Below are 7654 nucleotides of genomic sequence, written 5' to 3' on the forward strand. Positions count from 1 at the left end.
GAGTTCGTGCATACAAGGACAGATGACTGGCACTTGTGGCGGGGGCCTGTTCTGGCCCGGGTCCCAGACCCCTCCAGACCCCCATAAAACCCCTCCTGTCACAGAGGCTCACTGGGTCCTCTTTCCTTTGGCATCAGAAAGTGACAGAAAGAGAGCAGCGTATGATAGGAGGCTTCAAGGGGTGAAGCCTCCTATCATACGCTGCTCTCTCGAGGGCTGTGGTTACTCACACACACACACACACACACACACACACACACACACACACACACACACACACACACTGGTCGGTGTTTATTGGATAGATGTGTCAAGAGGTAATTAATCTATATTTAGTGAATCTGATGCCAAGTGTCCACTCATACATAGTTAAACCAACATCCAGTTTGAAGTGAGTGTTATATTTCTGTTTCCATGAAGCCAATTACTCAAATTCATCCTGCAGACTGCAGTCAGTGCAATAAACAAAAATAAGAAGAGTAAGACGTCACACTGACTATTTCACTGGTTTCCAAAGCAGATCGTTGTAAATCAGAAATGCATAAGTCACTATCACAGTCACTAGCATGGATGGACTGATACACGTACACACATTATGGGCTATTTAACTCGTCTTTAGTGAAATGAAGCCCCTCCCCCTTGTTATTCTCCTGGTAGATACAGTATATTTACCCACAGTGCAACACTATAAAAGAGCACGACCTTCATGAGAGGTTCACTCTTTAGCATCTGCAGATAATGTTGACATGGAGCATGCTTTCTTCTCAAACCAGGATCATTGTGACCTTTGACCTTTGACCACAATATTCTGATAATCAACGTTTGGACAATAGAAGAAGTTTCCTTCGAGGCATTCCTGAGATATCATGTTCACAATAAAGGGATTGATGTCAGGTCACAGTGACCTTTGACCTTTACCACAGCAGTTTAGAACAGGTTTCGCCATCTGCTAAAACTGGACCTGATTTAGTTGAAAAAAAATAAAGTTTTGTGGAGTACAACCTTCATTTTTGTGTAATCTGATGATGATATCTTCAGACTTTATTCTTCGCATGCATTCGTGTTCTGTGCCGGTTTATAAGGAGCCGCTGCAGTAATGGCAGATTATTTATTTGTCTTTAAGCTGCAGAGCATTTTCCAATAATCCTGCACGTTGTGTTTTGTTTGTCATTGAGAAATGAACGGTGGAGTTGTTGTCTCTCTGCCTCTGTGTGTGCAGGATAGTGAAGATGTGACCGTCCTCACCGAGGTTACTGGAGACGTCCTCGTAAATGATGTCACACTCTTAAACATCACCGGTGACGCAGGACAATGATTTACACTAGCACACACACACACACACACACACACACACACACACACACACACACACACACACCTTCACTTTCCCGCCCTCAGTGGCGTTTTACGACGTCACCGTCCTCACACTGACCTGACGGACTGCAGCAGAAAGCTGCACGAATCATTTCCCCACCAAACCACCTCCACTGCAGTCATGAGCACGTTAAACCACAGAAGCACATCATCACAGTCACAGAAAGTCACCGACACGTCGCCACTCACCTCCTCCACGTTCACACCAGAGATGCTGCCAAGTCTGACTGACATGACGACTTTCCTGTGAAGAAACAACCAGCCTGTCTGCTGCTCAGAATCCCTGATTATTCACTCATACTGATGCTGCATTCAATGTTATTACAGTAATGTTGAGATAATATAGAAACACAAAGCCTTGTCTTTTTATACTGGCTTTCAGAGACACCTTTTATTTTTTGCAAAAACATTGAAAGAGAAAAAAACTATTTATTGACAGAAATAATTTGTTGTTTGACGTATAATTTAAGAAAATATACTTTAAACACAGCGTATTGGGATCACAGAAAAATGGTTCCGATCCAGAAGTGTCTTCAGCTGCAATACCATCGAGTGCCACTAGAGGTCGGCTCCAAAAAGCCTCCGGCTCCATAGACTCCCATTCAACTTCTCTCATCAAATCCAAAGTGAATAAAATGTGTCCATCAGTTATCTCGGTGTTGTTAGCTAAAGTCACTCCTTCTTATTAGTTTTCTGGAGGTCCATCTGAAAATAATATATTTCATCTGGCCATGATTGCGGCTATTTAATAGGATAATGCTCGTGATGCACTGTATGTTAGCTCTTCATTCATTCATTCATTCATGCCGTTAGATTTACTAAATCAGGGTGTATTTTCTACCTTGTATATCATTTTATTACGTTACATTTGTTATAATGAATACAGGTATGTGATAATATGTGCATGCATATTATGGTAAATCACTTCTCGATACTATTAGGACACTTATACACTTCTATCATGCTAAAGGTCATTCATGTGTTCGCTCCGTCTCTGTCTGTTATTTTTACACTGAAACCATACAGGGAGGTGAAGGTGATGGAGCCTTCCTCTCGATAGATCAGATCATGTGTGTGTGTGTGTGTGTGTGTGTGTGTGTGTGTGTGTGTGTGTGTGTGTGTGTGTTTCATCCTGCCTCCTTCCTTCTCATCTCCCTCCATGCCATCACTGCAGCACCAGCCGTGCTCGGAAAATTCCACACTGCAGCAGAGCAAGGTGGAGGGAGGGGGGGGAGAGAGGGGGGGGGGGGGCAGGTGGGATGGGAAGGAGATGAGAACACATTCGTAAGTAGTAATCGATGTCGTGGGAGGAGGACGTTAGCGCTTTGAATGATGCAAATACTGTAAGTGAGAAAGATGTCGAGGGCGTCGATGGCGCTGTGAACAAAGTGCAGCCAGATGATTTATGCATTAAAGTATTTTTGGAAGATTGTACGTCAATAGACTGCAATTTTTAGGGATATGTAAATAATAGAGGAGTTATATGTTTGAAGAAGGAGGAGGGAGAGAAATCTGGCAGCAGTGAGTGACGGAGGGATGGCGAGGTGTCGTTTTTTTTGTAACCTCTGCAGAAAACGTGCATCCGTCATCACGTGCGCTGAAAATTGCCAGAAAAGCACTGCAGTGCCCCTCAGAGCAGAAACCCACAAACACTTAACTCCAAGAGCTTCGGCTTCGGTCCACACGCCCTCCATCAGCCAGCATTACTCACAGTACTCACACATGTATGTCAAGTAGAACCAAAATACTAGATTTGTAGTTGTTTGTGCAACTATGCTGCATGCACAATAATACAGCAGCCTATTGATAAAGGTTGGGATCATAATTTTTAATAACTAACCAGTGGTAGATTTACATTTATATTGCAGAAATTTAAACCCTTTTTTAAAATTTTTTTTTATCGAAAACAGCTTCCTGCTGTGACAGGAAACTCACTGTGAAGCTTCATAAAGGATAAGAGCTGCAGATTCAGGTGATCGTTATCAATCATCAGCCAGCAGTGATGTCATCATCCATCAGTGATGTCATCGTTGGTTTGTGAACGTTATGAAGCCTCCAGTTCAGATTCTGTCTGTCACTCTTAATGCAGTGTCGTTACCGTAGCGACGCCACTTGAAACTGCTGATGATCAGCTTGTCTTACAAAAACTATAAAACTCAATCAACTCTCCATCTCAAATGGCTGTTAAACACTACAGGAAACAGTCGTGCCACCATGGACTCCACCAAAATAAAACAACAAATTACGCATTTCTGTGACAGCTACATGTTTAAATAAAAGTCGGAGGATAAAAACCTGAATCTGACCGATCTGATTGGAAACCTGACGATACTACGACCCGTCCACCGATAGCTGTAACCTGACTGCACCACAGGCCTGTCAATCAAACAGACACGCCCACAAAAACAGGTTTTGAAGTTTATTTTCTAATGAATGAGGGATTATTTTCATATGGCAAATAGCAGAAAAAAAATTATTGACTTTTGTCTTTAATGAGAGAAGTTGAATGGGAGTCTGTGGAGCCGGAGGCTTTTTAAAGCTGACCTCTAGTGGCACTCGGTGGTATTGCAGTTTAAGGCTATTGCACATTGACATAATTTTTCAGACCTGGAAGCTACGAATACTTTTATGTGAAGTCTATTGTCATTATGAACAACACCCTTCACGTAATCACATTGTCATATGATACTCTGTTATTATAAAAACACAGATTTTAGCAGCTTTAACTGAATCACTCTGTTTCCGTAGTGAGAAGAGACCTGACTGGACTTGACTTTGAGCTGATACCAAAGTCACATTGAAACCCACTCAGGGCCATAAAACAGACGTCACAATGTTAGAGATCCATCGCTGCCGTGGGCGTCTGTCCACACACACTGATTCAGATCAACCGGCCTCATGTGATATTGATCAACGGCACAGTTTGCTGATGGACTGACAAGTGGTTGGAAAACTAGGGAGGACCGTGACACGTGAACGGAGGACGCGTGTCGTCTCATTAAAGTCTTTACTATATTCAGCCCACATTTTTAGACACTTCTATTTGTAACAAGGAGAGGAGACGCTCATTTGATTTCATCACAGTCCTGTTTTAGCCCTGATTTAATTTGCGAAAAGGGATTCGTGCTTCGGGGAAGTTTTGAGTCAGCACTTTTAGAGAAAGTTCAGAGAAATTAAACTTTTTATGATGCTGCTGCAAGAACAGAACAATATCTCGACTCTTAATCAGGCAGGCAGGTTCATGATTTATTTTATTGTAAACTACTTTCATGTACAATAACATTTCATGCACAGTAGACTCTTGATTTTAAGGAACTGAGACTCAAAGATGTTTTGGATATTTATCTAAAGGAGTACCTGAAGTTTTGCACGTTTCTCTGTATAGAACGTAACTAAAACCGTCTTTAGACTCTGAACTTACGTTAGCGACTTGAAACCAGATCTGAAATGGAGCTGGCTGCTGGAACCCAACCCAAAGTGGGTGTTTATTTGCACCGTTCTGGTTAAAAGCTTTAAATTATTCAGTTGAACTTTGGCATCAAACCAACAAAGCTCTTGTTACAATTAATATTCAGAAGCTAATTTTGGTTTCTTTGTCAGTCAGACTGGACCATACTTCCAGTGTCTCACCCTCCTTTGTGTTAGAAATGTGAGGACATCCAAGGAAAGCGGTGGGCTAATGTAGGCACTCATGTATTTGAACTCTGAACCCTCATAAATTCTGACTTGAAACTAGCAAGCTTGCACATATTTGTCTCAGCACTTCTACGTATTGCAATACCAAGAACTCTCCTTCAGTTTTGGGAACAGACATAAACGTTTGGGGAATGTGAGACTTCTCTTTAACTCTTTCCTGTCAGCAGCTGTGGGAATATTTGAACCCAGACCTCCCTCTTCTTCCCAAATCACACCAGAGAGTTGGGAGAAATGGGACAACAGTTTCAAATAGATGCTGATGTGAAGGATATTTGCAGCGAACCACACAAACCGTGTTTGACATTAATGTTACAGTGGCTGCAGGTTGATAACGAGAGTCCGAGCTGCTCCATTGACCTGCATCTGCTGTTTGTCAGGACGGAAAATGGATGCAGCTGCAGAGTCGATAGCAGCCGAGTCGAAAGGTATCGACGGTTTCTCAGAGGACCGATCGGTGGCGTTGGAGCTCTCACTGCTGAGGCCACTCGTGTCGCTTTAGTTTTGTCCGAGTTGGTACCACACTGACATGTGGTGCACATGAAGGTGACCACATGGCACCACCGTCTGAGTAAAGTTCACTCAGAACTGGATATATACTCCCGACCTCACCTGTCTGCACAAACCGCTGCTTATTTACTTTTTTAGTACAAACTGCAGTAGCAAAAAAACACTAAAAACCAGATATCAACTGTATTTAGAAAGTTTTTTATTTATGTTTGTGTTGTGATGATCTGCAGGAAAGATGCGTTTTAAATTGTTCAAACAACGGTGGGTTTGTCTGCGACATGAAACTACCTCAGATCGCCCCTTTGAGCTGAACTAGGAACTTAAGAAATGAAATGCTGCGGTGGCCAGAGTGTCTTCCTGGCTGCTATTTGGTTCATCTTAGTCATTAAATCTGGATCTGCTTTTTCTCACCATTTCTCTGACTTACATCTAATAAAAGACAAATTTAAAAATAAAGCAGGGATCATTTTAAAGGGTTTTTATTGGTGCATGGAAGTAACAACATCTGAGACTTTTACAGCTCAGCAATTTTTCCAGGAGAAGAACTGTTTCTGTTTTCACAACCGTCATGTTTTCTTTATTGTTTGGAATCCAAGTTTGTGCATCTGTTTACTTCAGTTGTAATTCAATTTTTTGTGAGGATACCAGTGAACTCTGTACAATCTGGAGGCCACTGCGTCCGATAGTTGATGTGAAATTGGTTGTGGAAGCTGCGATTGTGTGTTTGTATTTGCAGCGCGTCTTTTTGAACAGCGTGTACTTCCTGTCCACATAATGTCATTGGGTTTAAATACAGTCAGATTGGACTCACTGGACTCTTACATAACTCAGCAGGAGCACACGGGACGGATCTTTACTCCCTCTGCTCTCAAACACATACTGTACTTGTGAACACACACACACACACACACACACACACACACACACACACACACACGCACACACACACACACACGCACACACACGCACACACACACACACACACACACACACACACACACACACACACACACACACACACAGCGCTGATATAAGGGGGGAACTCCACATGCCCTTACATCTGCAGACTGAAAACAAAAACACACTCCAGATGCCCCGCCAAGTGGGAGGAGTCTTAATTCTGACTTTTAACAGATGATGTTTACGACAGTTTTCCTGGAAACAGAGAACTGGTTTCCACACAGCGACGAGAACTCGTGTTCATGACATTTGTCCCCAAAGAGACTTTCGACTTGAAAGAAAAAAAAAAGCAAGGCCAGCATTTTATCTTCTACTTGTTAAACATGACTGCAGGGACAAGCAGGCGTCCCCTTTGTCCCAGATACAAAACCCTGACTGTCCTCAGCCGTTTCCCTCTCTGTTTATGAACTCTGACAGAATAAGAATTTGCAGTAGTTGAGCTTCACTTCAGTAGTTAATGTGTTTAAAGCTGCGTCGGGACTCCTCAGTGGGAAGTTTTAAACACAGGAGTATTTCCATGTGACCTGCTGAACTGGAGTTTCTTCGAAGCCCTTGAATGGTAAATGTTTCCCTGCCTTGTTTGCTTTGGGCTGAATCTTCAGCGTGCACGAGTCCGAGCTCGGACGGTCGAAGCACTGAGTGTGTGTGGGCGTGCATACGTGCATGAAAATCTAAATATTATTCTTCTAGGTTTTGGCAGTCCGAGGTGCCACGTGACGTCCCGTGCAGCACGTGGAGAACCGAGGAGGCTTGTGTTTATAGAAAAGACTTCTTTTCTTTTTTCCCTCGGCATACTTGGGTCATATGGAAGCAGTTAATGTACAGTGAGCTTCGGGGAGAAATGCAGAGCTGCAACATATTTCAACTCAGATCACGTCTTTTAAACTCCTCTCAGTTTCACAGTTTAACTCCACAGACTGCATTCATGGGACCAGATCTGTGAGAATTAGTTCAAAGTCAACAGCAGTAGATATTTACGGCTCTCGGTTATTGTCCATTAACTGGAGTTTTGACAAAAGCTCCCAAAGAGGGGAACATACCAGGGATAAAGCTGCTCATGTTTCCCCCTGATGAAAAGAAAAAAAAATGATGTTGGCCATGAGGTTAGAAAGTTTGT

Source organism: Embiotoca jacksoni, unplaced genomic scaffold (assembly GCF_022577435.1).
Source record: "Embiotoca jacksoni isolate LCO1_2020_lvr unplaced genomic scaffold, fEmbJac1.0.p SCAF_1, whole genome shotgun sequence".
NCBI lineage: Eukaryota > Metazoa > Chordata > Actinopteri > Embiotocidae > Embiotoca > Embiotoca jacksoni.